The sequence below is a fragment of the Seriola dumerili genome, unplaced genomic scaffold, assembly GCF_002260705.1.
Source record: "Seriola dumerili isolate Sdu_G_001 unplaced genomic scaffold, Sdu_1.0 BDQW01000017.1, whole genome shotgun sequence".
Taxonomy (NCBI): Eukaryota; Metazoa; Chordata; class Actinopteri; order Carangiformes; family Carangidae; genus Seriola; species Seriola dumerili.
This window is the reverse complement of record NW_019174272.1, coordinates 3536526-3552829: the sequence shown is the minus strand read 5'-3', so window position 1 is coordinate 3552829 and position 16304 is coordinate 3536526. Positions and strand designations below refer to the sequence as shown.

General features: G+C 39.3%; 1 protein-coding gene across 1 annotated transcript in view; it reads left to right on the top strand.

Moving 5' to 3' along the window:
* mctp1 (multiple C2 and transmembrane domain containing 1) overlaps positions 1–16304 on the top strand; it is a 135163-nt gene that overhangs the window by 32285 nt on the left and 86574 nt on the right. The gene's annotated exons all lie outside the window — the stretch shown is intronic.

The following is a 16304-nucleotide window of genomic DNA, read 5'->3' as shown; positions in this document are numbered from 1 at the left end:
AGGAGAGGAGGAGGCTCTTGCTCATTGCAGATGTGATAGATAGGCTTCAGTTGCACATTTTGGTTGGTTGGTTGGTTGTTTGGTTGGTTGGTTGGTTGGTTGGTTGGTACCTGATTTTGTAGCAGCTCAACCTGAAAATAGCCAGGATGCATTATTGGTTTCTATACCATCAAGAGGCATTTAAGATAGCAAATTGTAAGTAAATTTAGCTTTGTAGCAGACGCACGCTTGGTGTATTTACTCATTTCTTAGTGTTGAATCTAGTGTCATTTATTATCTTTGGGGGTGGGGGGAAAGAATATCTTCGGCCACTTTTCCTCTGTATGCAAATAGGGCTATGGGGGATGCTTATGCAGGTGGATATTGTTCAGGAGCTTGCTGGCACCTAGGTGTTCATACACCTTTTCATACAGTGGCAAAAAAAACTGCCTGCATCTCTCAGATGGAGCATTCCCATTACAGTCAACTAAACAGTTTAATTAAAAATGTCCACCGGGCTTGTGTTTCAATGTATGAATCAGATAAACTCATTGTCTCTCCATATTATCTTCTTCTGCTCTTCACTTCACAATTTCTGTCACTTGGCACATTGCTTCACATCTATCACTTGCTCACTGCAGTGATACCATCTACTCATACAGTTCCTCTCACCTCTCCATCTTTGCTTTTTTCCAAAACGTAATAGTGTAGAGGGTATACACTCCTGTCACTCTGCCAGTTGGTTTGTTTGCCAGTGTGGAGGTGGTACTACAGTCTCTGATCAGCACCATCCTCACGGTGCGTAGAAATGGCTCTTGCTGGCGCAGAGACAAAATGCTCTATGTTGAAAAGAATTTAAGATTTATTGGAATGGATATTCAATTTTCAGGCATATTGCAGACATTTATCTCATGGTTTTCTGTCAAAAAAATTGATTTAGTTCCATGCTTAGATTCAGCAGTCCATAGAGAAATATTTTATGAAGATCTTTGGTACATACATAGATAATCACACTGTTGCCAGCCCATCTGGTCAATGTTCTTAACCTTTTACAAAGCAGCTGGTGCTGGATCACATACAAGAGGTGCAGCTTTAAGCGTTATCCTTTGTCCTAAATACTGCAGCTCCCACTGTTTCTGTTGTACATCGCTATAATTTCTTATAATTGCTCCGCCATAACATGTAAAGCTTGCACAGCATTTCAGAAAAAGTTGCTGATGTTGATTTATTTCGAATGATCTGAATATATGCTGTATTTTTTGTAATGCACAGAGTAGTGTCTGAGAATATGCTGCTCAGACCAGAGCTTTGCTCCAGCATCACGACTCAGACGGTTGGGGGGGGGGGGGGGTTGTGATGTAGGGGGAGTCAATAGTGATGAGAGGTCATGCTTTGTCACACATAGTCAATATAATACCATGGATGTAATTAAAAGGGGGAGCAACCTACATTCTCCCCAGGCCAACAGGGGGATGTCCACATTGTGAGGAAAAATAAGAAATGACAGAAAAATGATGGACAGAATCTCCCTTCCCTGCAGCTTCTCCCATACATTATTATGCACCGGAGAAGATGCAGCATACAACAAGACAAAAAATACTAATGCCTTTACAAGCTCTGCAAGCTTTTGTTCAGTATAGTAAGATTTTAAATGGTTCACAAGGGAACTGCAACTCACTGGAGTGCATTTAAGATTAGATGATAATAGCCTCTTTGTTTTCACACTTCTTTGAGTTCACATTTGGAAAACACTATCTTTCAGGCATATAAAGTCAGAGAGAGATGCTGATAATAACAGGCAGTAGTAGTGGTGAGTGTAAAGAGATAGATAAAAAACAATGTAAGATGTTACGCATGGGCACTGCTGCTTCTTTACACATCTTGAAGTATATGTTATGTGCCAGAGTCCAAGACGGCACACCTATTACAACAATGTATTATGAATGTTTAAAGTTATTCATTATTCCTCAATATACAAGAGGTGGCATATAAACAGGTGTTACCAACCATATTCATCAAAACAGCCACAGGAGGTTGAATCACAGGGACTTTCACAGAACAAGCAAAATTCAATAAAGATGAAAAAGCTGGGGTTTTTTAGGGTTTGTTTTTTTTTCATCTAAACTAAAACATTAACAAACCCAAAAGATCCTTTTGATATCCTCCTTATTAGATAAAATACAGTTTATTATAGAGCAATATGTGTATTTGGATTATAAGCACAGGTTCATTTTCATAAAACCAAGCTGCTTTAGAGAGCGATGGATTGGAGTCAGTCATTCTGTGATTAATATCGTCTTGGTGCATGCTCACTCTGGTATTAGCATCTATGATAACTAGATGTATAGATCACCATCATCATCAAAAACCCCTGTGTGTAGTCATATTAGAATAATGCTTTTGTCATCTTACAAACCTAATGTGTGTATTTGCAGAGTATGCAAATGATGAAAGGTAAACCTGTGCACAATTGTTTTATTTAATAATTAATTACAATTAATGAGAGATAGCATTCAACATTTCAAGGTAATAATTGATAATGCACCTGCATTGATATCCGACAAGTAACCCTTCTATCGTTTGATGCCTGGGAGCCTAAATATGTTCAGTACAGAGTTGCAGTGGGTGTGTGATGACGATGCTTCCAAAAAAAAAAAAAAGCACATCAGCAATCTTTTTGGACTAGTTCTGTTCTGCTGTGAAGTTGCTGAGACAGCAAACAGAAGCCTGGGTCAACGTGTTCCTAACGAATGTGCTCTGTTCAGTGCTGCACTGTGTGCTCTCTCTTTGCAAGTCGTGTCAGCGTGATCTCAGACTAGCGTTGACTTGCTCCTGGTCAGTTGACAGGTTGGGTCGACAGCAGGGCGACCAGCTTGTCTGTCTGCGATGTTAGCAACACTTGACGCTCCCAGCTCAGCTTGTCACTGCACCAAATTCACTGGTGACCAACACATGGGAAAAAGCTGTTAGTGCTCTGCGGTCTGCCAATATGTTTGTTGTGTGAGAGATGCTTCCTGTTTTTTGATCTTGTTTTGATCAGCTTGTTTCTTCTTGCCCACCAAAAACACTTGTTTCTGTCTGTTGGTCTGTCTACCTGTCTTAATTTTCCATCTTCCCCAACTCCTGCTCTTTCCTGTTCCCATCTTTCATGCTGTCATAACCTCACTGTCTAGTCACAGCTTTTCAACTGTCTGTTGTGCTCCATCTACACCTCTTATTTTGGTTTTTCATTGTTCCTCTTTGCCTCTTCAATGCTCACTACCTTTACTGGCTCACTTAACAAACCCCCCCCACCAACACACACACACACACACACACACACACACACACACACACACACACACCCCCACACACACCCACACACCCCCACACTGCCTTCCCTCCCGGCTCTTATTTCACCTCTTCCGCCTCTGTCTTTCTCTGTCGGTGGTAGATCTTTCCTTTTCATTATTTATGGAGAGTTGCTGTGTTGTGCAGCTGTCAGATGCAGCAAAGAAGAAACATGTTTCTCTAGCATTGATACTGAATTTCAGGGAAATTCTTGTCTCAAATGTCCTTGTCAACGTGCCTGTGAATGTCAGCTGTCACACTGCTCATTATCATTATTAACTCTCAGCATGTGTTGCAAAGGGAAGTCCAAAACAGTTGCATCAGGATGCACCACTTTAAATTCACAGGTGACACAGTTGAAGTAGATGTTGAAAATGTCAATTTTTTTTTTTTTTTTTTTTTTTTTTTTTTGGGGGGGGGGGGGTTTCCCTGAGCGGTATAGCAAGACATCTCTACATAAACATTGTGAAATATTAAAAAGCCAGCTACGAATGGTCAAAATTAGTCCTGTTAGCTAAGGCAGTCAGTGGGATCAGTGACAAAGATGTGGAAAATTGTAAAGTAAACAGGGGTGGATGTCATTTCTGTGGCCAGAACAAAAGGATCCCTTAACAAATCCAACTGACTCACCACATAGACAACAGCTTTACTTCCTTTAAATAGTATTCAAACAGTATAATTGTCAAACACTGTCATTCTTTCATCACAGTAAAGCTTTTCGTCTGTAAAAAGATTTACTGTGATAAACATCATAAGTTATCCTTAATTGGCATTCCAGAACATTTTCTACCACACAAGAAATCTAATCTCCGTCCATGTAATCATATAAAAGTATGTGCAGTTACTGAACCTCAAAACTTTGCTTTGCATTGTATCTCGGTGCACTTAGACACTCGGCTTGACCACTTAACATTAAGATCCCTGTCTACTGTCATGCTTTTACTGCTGTAGCCTTTTCCTCAGCATCCTCTTTTCAAACAAACTGAATACACAAAATGTTTGTAACTGAATTAAACTAATTTACATGTGCGATCCCAATCGATAGACTGGACTAGAGATTCATAAATCTCTCATTATGTGAGGGGAAAAAAAAGTTGGCATTGAGAGTTCCATGATAGCAGTAGATAAATAGATTTCATAGCGATGAAACACCCTATGAACAAAACTGTTACATTGTCATCCAGTTTGCATGCTTCTTGAGTAGAAGGAAACTAAAAACCTATCATGGATCGCATGAAGTAGTGATTAAATACACAGACATACTGTATATACACACACACATAGTCACAGACTATAACTTAATCTTGCTCATCATGGGATTAACAATGAAAGAGTCTCTCCCCTCTTCTGGTCTCCTCTCATGTATGACCCAGTGTTTATCGGCTGACCACTAATTTCACCGTAACCCAATGTGGGCCAAGCCACGCAGCTCAGCCCTGACATCTGGGAGGGAGGGTCTTGACACAGCTGGCAGGAAGGATGGAAACTGGGTTATTGTCCAGAGGTAGATTAGAGTCACATACAGGGGGCAGCTGGGGTGACATTAAGAGTGGTGGTGGTGGTGATGATGATGATGATGATAGTTGATCAGTTGTTAGAAAGAGCAAAGAATATAATCATTATGAGGCTGCGGCTCCTTTTGTGCTGAGTGTGGTGACTTATTGTGGTCTAGGGGGACTCCATGTTTCCACTTCCTACCGTTTCATCTCTCATTCTCAGTCTATTTATATTTCTTTTCTCTCTTGGCCTTGATCTTCCACGGTCTCCTCCTCTCTGCTGTATGCACACTTTTTTGATGCGAGACTCAACATGTTTATTGGACATGAATCAGGCTCTCAAGCATAACCACTATGTTCCCCAATTCCTCATAGCATTGCTGCAATGCATATAAAAGTCATTACATAATGGTACACACACACACATACACACACGTTTGCATTTACTGTAAGGCCTTAGGTTCACTGGGTAGAAAATTTCAATGATTTCAGACAAGTTGCCAAGTGTAACACATGGAGACTGTTAGTTCTTCAATAGAATTTTGTTTTTGTCTATGCTGTCTACTTTTCATTTTGTCTAGTTTTCAGCTCCAACTTCATTTAATCACTGCAAATCTAACATAAAAAGTCAATAGTATCTGTGCTGCATTTCTATTTATTAAAAATGTAATAATATGACAATTATTATTATCACAGTTACAGTTATAATTACATATCCATATCGCGCAGTTGTATTTCTGTTTGTTTTCATAATTGCACCTAATTCAGTGTTCAGTTATGTGCATACAGTTCCATCACTGTGTCTAAAGGGCATAAAAGGTTCCTTGTTATTCTCTATCAGCAGTAAGCTTGACGTTGTCCTCGGGGCTTAGAAAGCTCTGAGGATGCCCTAACCTGCTTTGACAGGAATGTATGCAGTATTCCTACTGCTACTCTGTACAGGATGTCAAAGGAGCCAGATAGGAAACACAAATAAAGCTCAGAGAGTTCTGTCCTCAGTTGGCCCCCTGACTCCTGGTCTTTGTCCACAACTGCTCATACATGTACAGGAAAACTCGTCCACAGTCTGCACATAGAGGCCACATTTGAGTCCTATTAAGTGTGTTAGTTGCCATGACTGAAAGCAGTCTGGTCCCTGATGATGTTGATGCTGATTAAAAAAAAAAATGGGTTGATTTACGGCTCAGCGCTATCCATCTTTGTCAAAAAGACTTTATAAAAATGCATTTACACTTTGTTTGGTTTATTCAGCCATCTTCAGTAATTATTCTCTTTTTCTCATTGGTCACCTGTGTTTGTTTGACCCAATGAAGCTTACATCTGCAAGATTAATATCTGCTGCTTGGTCTTGTAATGATATCTGCAGGATTATAAAGGATTAATGTTTGGCAATTTGATGACAATTCTAGAAGGGACATTATTTAATTAAGAGCCCTTTGGGGGTTCAGTTCTTTTATTTTACTGATGTATATAGAACTATTCATTGCTGTCATGGACGGATCCGTGTTTATGACTGTAAAACAATAATCCTCTGAAGGTCAGTCACCTGAACACTGTTGAACTGCTGGTGAATGGGTAGATTAGAGTTTTCACTGTCTTGAGAGACGGAGAGAGACTGCTACCTTGCTCCAATCAATGCTACCTTTCCTAAAAGCTGACCTTATTGACCATAAACCTTCAAGAGTGTTGTATGAAATACATGACTGCCAGCTGTAATTACAGCAGAGGAATCACTCACTGGTGATCCGAGGTATAAAGGCAGTGTAGCGGGACGATGAATTAATTAATTGGCAAAGTGCATTGAAGCCATAGCTAATGTTGCATTTTTGTCATGTGGAAGCACTTAGTTTCAATACAGACAACAAATATTGTACTCTACAGAGGAAAATTAATTTTTTTCTATAACCCTATTTTCCATTTAACCAGGAAAGCACAACTTTTGCTGTTGCTTTTATGTTGAACACAATCAGTCAAACAAAACCTTTTTTCATTTTTTTATTTTTATTTTTTAGATTAAGTAAAAATCAGTATGAATCTGTACAAAATTTCACTTTCAGCTTTTGTGTTGCTTGACAGTTGTCAGCGCTCGCTGCTACAGACACATTTCAGTTGGTTCACTTCCCAGCCTTGGTGAACACTTGCAAGTGGAAATCTTTTCCATTCTCTCCTTTAATCCCACAGGGCAGGTATGTGGTACGATTCACGTTACTACTTGCTAAAAGAAAATTTGACATCTTCGTTGTGGTTTGAACCTCATTTCAAATGTTCTCAGCAACGATGTTATTAATGTTACTAGTTTCATGTTTGAAAAATTAGGCTGATAGTCGGGATGACTCTTTTATTGAAATGATGAGCTGAGCTTTTTTTCCCTCCCAGTTATCATGTCATTGTACGTTTTAAACATTCATTGATTTCTATATCTGTGACTCCAGCTCTCCCTCACTGCGTTTCTCTTTTGTGATCATAAACAGTTGATAGACTGTGAAATATCACCATCTGAACTGTTAAATCGTCTTTAAGCATCAGGTTAATGGGAAAGGAGAGAGAATATATTTTGACATTAACATCTGTTTCACGGAAAGCAGTGACATTCAGAGGGAAATGAGCTTATTAGTAAACAAGGATATCTGTAGTGTATGAATATTTCTTCTTTTTTCCTTTTTTTTTTTTTTTTTTACCATTAACAGATTCAATATTCAGAATTTTCGTGTGAACTGAGGCAGAGACTTTCAGTATATATATTGTGTCACTGTTGACTCTTTGACTTATCAGGATTTTACCTGTCACCCATTCAAACACATCAAGTGTTTCAGCTGTTATCAGCAGTATTGCATCAAGAGACTCATTACCCTAGTCTGAGACAAGCTTTATCTCTGACACTATAAGAGAGAGTAAAGAAGCTTGCTCTTTGCACAGCGCACTGCTAGAGTGTTATTAAGAAAAGAACACACCAAAGAGACCTCATTATATAGCCAAGTGGCTGTTGGCTGTCTACCTGCTTGAGCCCTGCACTGGCTCTGTGCTTTGTCACATTACACATTACCGTGCTGCACATACTCAGGAGAGGAGAGGCTCAGTAATGGCCCTGAGATAGTGGTATTTAATGGAGCAGCTTATTTGGCAGGGAAAGTGTAATGGAGAACATTTTTCATGGTTTTGTGACTGGCATGGTGAGATGAGAGAGAAATATGTGCGTGTTTATCTGTCGCAACGGTTTGCACAAAAAATGTAATATAGTGCCCCAATTTAAATAAATGCAACAATAAGTCCCAGACCTTGCAGTGGAAAAGTGATTTTTGTGGTCGTGATGCTATCATATGGTCTTACTGTGGGGAAGAGAGCGAGTGGAGGGCAGGAGAGAGGAAGAGGATTCAGATGAAAAGTGGCAGCGGAGATGATTCACTGAAGTGACAACATTATTGAGTTCCTGACAAAATACCTTACTATTCGTGACTAATATTTGCTGGATGGATATTTGGCTCTACATGGATTTTGAAGTACAACATTTATGTACTTGATTTTATTCATTTATTGAGGTCAAGGGTTTTTTTTAAGTGGGAGATGACTAATAGAACAATTTTATTTTAATAATATGGATATATCTGTGCACTAAAAAGTCACTGTTTGAAACACAAGAAAGAGAGGCTAAAAAGATATAAAGGGCAACTATCACTGTTACCTCACTTCAGGAGGGTCTTGAGGGACAGATGCGCTGTAGTGTACTGTAATATACGGTTGGAAACAACCTCAGCTTGAATTTCTTCCTCTCCACTATTTGCCTCCCCCATATATCCTATATTTAGAGCGAGTACATAAAAGACACATTTCTAGCAATTCAATAGGCCTCACTGACAGACCTCAAGAGCCTTCCTTTTTTTACTCATGTGTCTGTGTTCAAAAGTGTCTATGTACTGTATGTGTGATCACACATTTTATGTGCCTGTGTTGTTTTAGTCAGTGGATATTTCACAGGGTAAGGGTAGAAATTGCGAAGCACCGAACCCAAAGGAGGAGACTGGGTCAGTATTTTACAAATTGTAAGTGTCTTTAATCAGTGTGATGGCATTAAATCAATTGTGTGTGTGTTTGTGCATGTGCAGAATGTGTAGATGTAGGTATTACATATGTGTATGGTGCTGAGCTTACATCCTGTACAGGCAAAGCTGGTTAAGAGGCTTTGTGGCTGAAAATGAATCCTTATAGAGAAGTAATGGGATCACTGCATTAGCCTGTGAAATATCTCAACTTTGACTGGGAGCTGTGTTAGGCTCAGCCTACCTTCCTCTTATACTCATCTTTTCTATTCACCTTATATGCTATTTTTGTGTTGTGGTGGAAAGCAAGGGGTTTATGTTTTACCTCAAACAGATAACAAATTTAGTTTTTATTTATAAATTGTTTTTTTTTTTTATTCTTTTTTTTTCTTTTGTGGTTGCATAGCAACACTCAGCTAGCAAATTAGGTATTTGCCCGCACAAGACCTAGATTCATGCCCTAAGGAAATAAACAAAGAGTAGACAAGAGATGCAGACTTCCGTAGTATGTGCCTGTTTTCGAACCGCTCCTGACAGGGATCTGCTCTATGACGTTCATTTTCACTTTTCTTTTATTGTTAAGCACATTCACATTTTTGTCAAGGCCTTAAACAAGACATTAATTACAAGTTAGTTGCAAGTGTGTGCATTAATCACAAGCCAGAGTCATTAACATACACAACCATTTTACTTTTAAATGGTACTGTACAGAAATGTATTGTCCTGTCGGCATGGCTTAGCGGCATGATGGTGAGCAAGATCATCTGTCACAATGTCAATGAACAATACGGTTAAAGTGCATCTATCAACAGCCATGTGTCATAATATAGTATTCTTGAATAAGGCACCTCTAAGACTATTAACTAATGTATAAAACCACACATTAATACATTTAGTTTTGGTTTTGGGTTCTGAATACTTATCGGCATGACTTCATTTCTTGAATTAATCAATTAGATTTTGTGTTACCATGTCTAACAGCAGAACTCTTTTTTTTTTTTTTCTTTTTTTCTGCAGTCTATAACGTCTCTGTACTCAGACATTTCTTCAGGTCCTACTCAGTTTGGCAAATACAGAGAACATTGATTTCATGTGAAAACCTTGGAACAAATAAGATGGGATGCCTGTTTCTGTTTAGTTTTTCTCACCTCAAGTCACCCAGAACACAACCACCAAAATGCATGTTTGTATGTGTTTGTGTGCATGTTTGATGTTTGCTGCCTTGAATGATCGTTTCGATGTGAGGAATCACTTAAACTTTCAACTTAATTACCCAGCTCTTATTGTGGATCAATATTAGTTATATTAAAGAAGTGTGGCTTGCTTTATGTTTAGTAGCAGAGCTGTGTTTTTTCAGCTCTAATGGTGAAATCAGATTTCAGATCATTGCTAATTGCTTCTAAACTGCTCAGGTTATGGCTTTAAGGAGCTGATGAAATGGACTTTAAGTTTATGTCTATCTTGCACTCAGGGCAAATAGATGCAAAGTGCAATGCACTTCAGAAGTTTGGATAAGTCAAGGGAATATCAGAAGCTTTTAAAGGGAAAGGGAGATGCCAAACTGATTGGGTTATGGCATGTTGGCCATGATTATGTAAGAGACTAAATACAACTCTTTTGAACCATGCGCCTGGTGAAGGGACTGTTTTTTTTCCACCATTTTATGCCATTTCATGCCATAAAGGAGGGGGGGGGGCATAAATAGTGGTTTTCTGTTGGACAGCTGGAAGTGGCATCTCTACTAACAGAAGGAAAACTGTCATGATGTTCTTATTAATGAGCAAAGCAGGAACAGGTTATTGTTATGCAGGAGTGGAGGTGTAGAGCCTGGAAATTACCTGCCATCGCTGTGAGAAACGAGAGTCTGGCTCCACACAGTGCCCAGGGCTAAATACAGGCTTCCTCCTCAATAAAGACACCGTTGTCATGACATATAAAATTCAGGATAAGAAATAAATGACTCTGGTTGACGTCTAAGTTTTCAAAGCAGCTTTCTTACGTACAGTTTGCCCTTTTAAATGTGAACTGTGAACTTTTAAAACTTTCCCAATAGGCTGTTTTTCACTCATTTCATGCAGCAGTCAAGGTTAAACTGCATGGCTCTGCTTAAAGATAACACATCACATCATTTCGTAATATTTTTTAAAATAACATCACCATCAGGCATCACTATCACCTGTAACCCCCCAGAGTTACAGGTGATTGAAGGGCTGATTTAAAAAGTCAATTCCAAAACAAAAGCACTTTCTGTGTCATGGTTTGCATTAGTAACACAAGGAAACTAGAGGACCGAAGTTCTTATGCTGCAGTGTGCTTCATGTTTCTAGGACGGTGAGTCTGGAAATTTAGGCCTAGTAAAGTAAACTTTCTAAATGTTTTCTTTTGACATGCTCAGAGATCTACGCAAATCGTAGTAGACAGGAAATTGACATACAGTGAAATCCAGCAACATGGTGCTCTCACTTACTGGTTACTTATAGCTGGTACCAGTTATACAGGTATTATTGAAATTTGGTGGGAAGGGAGGAAAAGCTGTCATTTTTATTTTAGCTTTTTAATTGATTACTCCCTGAAGCATTTCATTTGAAAACATTGTCACCTTTTCTCCCTGCCATCATGTCCACCGTAGAGTTTGGTTTAACCTTTCAGAACTGAACATTTTCACCTAGAGCCTGAGGAAGACTTTTGTCAGGAAGCCGCAAACTCTTGAGTAGTGTGTGGGTTGTGAGTGCATCCCTGGTGGCGAGCCACCAGTGCTTGCTCACATTTAGTGCTGGGAAAAATGGAACATTGGCAGCTGCCAGATGATCGGCTTAGTCTTTTGATGTTTGCCACATTGACGCTTTTCGCTTGCGGTGTATATGAGTGTGAGGCTGTGGCTGAAAGGGGGAGGTTCAGGAGCAAGATGTTGACTGAAAAAGCCAGAACTTATGTTCTCCTGTAGAACAAGTGTTCTTGGTAAAAAGTTCATCAATTCAGTTTCAATTTGCGATTTAAAAAAAAAAAAAAAAAAAAAAAGTGAGTGAAAAGTGATCAGGGCTATAAAATTCATTACCTCAACACCAAACCTGAGTTTTTTGTTATATCTAGTCTCACTTTGTACTAAAAAACTATTGCTCTGATCAAGTGATCAAGTGTTACTGATTGTGGCATTGTGTGTGTGTGTGTATCTTTGTGAGTTTTGTTGCACAGTGGAATTTTAATTAAGGTTCAAGGCAGTCAATGAAAGTGTGCCTGTTTTGACTAAGTGGTTTTTATGGCTTCATAACATGCCTCAGAGCTGAACCTGAAGCCCAGTGCAGTATATCCACATAATCTGCTGCTTAACCCTCTTGTGCCCTCCAGGAATGTAGGCAGCAGATAATGTGCATTGTGTCTGGCTGGAGTTTGTTGGTGTGGAATATCCTATTGAACACTCTCATTTCAGAAGCACAATTCATCATCTGTCTTATTTATTGATGAACAGTCAGCTCCCCTCTCTGTGATTCAGTGCTGATAAGATTATACATTCACACACACAAACATGAAGAAAAAGGGAGCACACACACCAAACATACATACATGCACACATACACACACGTACAGGTCATACATACTCTTTGTGCATACACTGAACATATATATGCAAACCACCCTCTGGAGACGATGGAAGGATGCCTTCAATATTTGCAATGTAATTCTGACCCCCCCCCCCCATTTGTCTCGTTTGTAAAGTAGTATTTAGTTAATGGAAAAGGAAATTGGTATTGATTGATATTTGAATTGATTCCGTTGGGATTCAGTCTGAAGGGTTTTCTGTGAAATGCTGTATCCAAATACCCAGAGCACTCTCCAGTCTGGTTCCCCGGGGATTATTTAATGTAAATGTAAAGTGCTCTGATAGTTGAATCTCACCGGGTCAGTGCCACATAGAGTTGTAATGGAAATCTTTTCTGTTTCTTTCCTGTATTAACATTCTGCTGCTGGATGTTTTTTTCTTCATGCAGACACACACACACACACACACACACACACACACACACAGCCAACCACACATGCACAAAACGTCTGGCTAACAATAGGCCAGGATCTAAAGTTTTGGGTCTTCATTAGCCCTTTCTTTTCTTTCAGTACGTTTAGAATTCATTTATGTAAATTATATATCACCTGGTTATTGGGTGAAAACAAATCTACAAAATTGTATTTGTGCTCAGAAACCTTGAGTAGAATCTTGTATATTTTTGTGTATGTCATGTGTCACACCAGGACACTTGCATTGCAAAGAAATTGTGGCCAAATAGACTGTCTTGTGATCTGCATGGTCTCCCTCTTCCAGATTGTTTATTACTGACTGGGAGAGAGGCTGAAAATTGGGACGTGGTAGCTATTGTTTAGTTTCTCTGCCAGCTTCAAGGAATCATGAAACACAGAGCAGGTGGAGTGAGATGGATCTTGGCTGCCTTTCCTTTCCTTGCTCTCTTCCTTTCTTCTCCATTTCTGTCACTGTGAAAGTGCATGTGGTGTGTGTCTTCGGAGCACGCGTCTCGTTACTCAGCCCTCATTGTGCCGAGTCTGTCCCAAAGGATGAACCAGGGCCATGTGCCTGTGTGTCTTTTATGTTGTGTGAGTGTTTATACTTATTTACTGTACTTGTTTTCTTTTTTATTCTCTTGTGCCTGAGAATTGTAACAAATAATAATAGACATTTCATCCAAAATAGAGTTTTATATATCATTTTCTCATCGGTTTCCTTAAAAAAAATATAAAGAATGGACCAATAAACTATATATTTGTTATTTCGGGTATATTTGCTTTTCTATTGAATCCACAATACTGTGTAAACATTTTGTAATTTAAATGTCATGAATGTTTATGACTCCTTGACACATGGAAGATAGCAGAAAATCAGCTTTTTTTGTAAGAATCTCCTCTAGTGTGTGTTTGTACTTCAGAGGCAATTTCAGCTTTAACCCAACCTATCTTTGGCAAAAGCGGATCTTTTAAATGGATAAGGAGTGTTTATAATGAGATTTTTTTTTTTCTCCGTTGGTTTCAGTGTTCAAGACTCCAGCTGTTCTGCTCAGTCAAGATCAACACACTCTTTAGAGCAGTGCAAATGTCACTTTCATTGGTCACAAGCTTGGACATGAAACACAGAGCAAAACTAGTCTTTAACTGCTTGTTTTGCTCTTTCTGTACCGTTGTAACTTGGCATGTTGGTCCTGATTTTATCGGGTTGCTTGTTTTAGCAAAGACTCCATTGATCCTATCATGTATACTGTCGCTCACCCGAACAGCCTACGCTATCTGCAAATCCATTTCAAATCCTGTGCTCCCTATTATTTTTGTGGGCATCTTTCTGTGTATGTACTTTTAACGTGTGTGTCTGTGTCTGTTAGTGGTACTGTATGGCAATAGAGACACTCTGAAAAATACAAATAAACTGAGGGGTTTTATACATTTGCAATAGAGAAGCAAAAAAAAAAAACATGTACACAGATATTTTCTGTGGACACACTGTGTCCTGAGATTTCCATCTTTTTCTTAATGGCTGTGTGTTATGATGTGACCCAGCTCAACGTTGTGTGGCTCTGTCTTTGTGTCACTGTTTGTTAGTCGTGTTCATAGACGAGAGGGCTTAATGTTACATGGTCAGACCCCTGTAATTGTTGTCCAATCCTACTGGTTGTATCCACACAAATATACAGAGCTCAATTACAGTGACTTACATGCACTTTTGACCCCAGGTTTATCCTATCCAATCACACAGCTTTAACTCTCTGTCCCTGAATGTTCACCTTAGATTTCCTCAGATATTTGGTGAGCTGGTCCACCTGTTACCTAATAGATTACATTTTGGTCTTTCGATTTATTTCAGTTCTGACTTTTCCCAGGAAGATTGACTCTTTCTTGCTTTCTCTGTTTGTTTGCCTGTTTGACAGCAGGTGCTGTGAAGCTAAGATTGTGTTGGGGTTGGGGTTGACTTTTCCATGGAGATTTGGGGCTTCCAGGCTTTACACAGCACCACATTTCTTGCCTGGCTGCTGTCATTTCAAGTTCTGCTGTGTGTAGTCCACACCATGCCATGCTCTTCACATACTGTTAATATTTTGATATCCACAATCTCAGATATATGGATTTTATTAGATAATTATTGCACTTGCACTATGTGGTGACAGTTATAATTACACTCTTGTGTCAGTGGGCTGCCAGGGCTGAAAAACCTCTGTCTGAATTGCCGTCATTTATAGTTATTTTAAGAACATAAGTAGCTTCCTAGTAAAATATTTTGTGTACTTCATTTTATGTTCCTGTTCCACATAATATGATACAAATGTCTCCTAGAAACTCCGCTAGCTCATTTATAGTGGTTTTTCTCAAGTGGCATATTTAGCGGTCTCATTTCCTAATGCATAGAAAAAGATAGTGAAGAGTGATATTCATTGCAGATAATTACATTGATCATCTCTGAGGACAGCACAAGATCTTTTCTATAATACAGTGACACTACAAGGACCGCAGTGTAATTATAGTCACCATTATTAACCTGCAGCCTCAATGCATGGTAGCCCCTTAACGGTGTTAAAAGCACAGTTTTGTGCTATTTTAGCATGTAACATAGAAACCTTGTTGGTAATATACACTGTTTGAAAGTTGATAGCGCCATAATACACAGAAATACATCCTTCTCTATTATTACAGGGACTTTGAAACCATTAAAATAGGTCACACTTGCTAAAACAGTCTACAGGGTCAGTTTATGTTTTAGGACAATCAGACATTATTCTGGAGGGAAATGATGTTGTTAATAATTGGAGGAAATACTCTGACAGCCCTATTATGGAAGTGTGCATGTTGATGACAGTGTTAATAGGGAGGATCCTTGTGGGTCTTCTTTCTCCTTTTTTCCATTTACATCCTTATCCTGTTTTCAACTGTTCGGAGATCTCTCTGCTCTGCTCCTCTCTGGTGGGAGTTGCTCTTATGCTAGCCTTGGTAGTCTGTTAGTAGTCTCCCAGTGGCCCACTAGCATTTTTCTGCTCTTATAGTTATTCTTAGCCTCATCTCAGAGTACGATATCTGGGGAGACATGACAGGAGTGCCCACGCACCAATTGTCCAACGGGGAGGAGAAATGAGGGCGGGAGAATAAGATGAGCAAGAGATGGAGAAAGACAGTAAGCTTTAGTGCATCTCAACATAGCATGGTTCATCATGGGTCTTGTTAATGGGCCTTTAGCTCCAAGGGGAACCACGATTAGAGCCGGAGGGGGTTCCCTGTCAACGTGGAGTACAGCACTGACTTCGGGGCTACAGCAAGACATACAAAGCCACAAAGATAACCCTTCAGAAAGCCTGACACTCAAGCGTGCCAAGGAGGCTGCATGCTTGCCATGATCAGTTATCAGACTTCAGTACACATGCATTATATATTATGTCATGTACAAATACTAATTTTCTAAAGCGTGAGCAATTTCTCTGTTTAC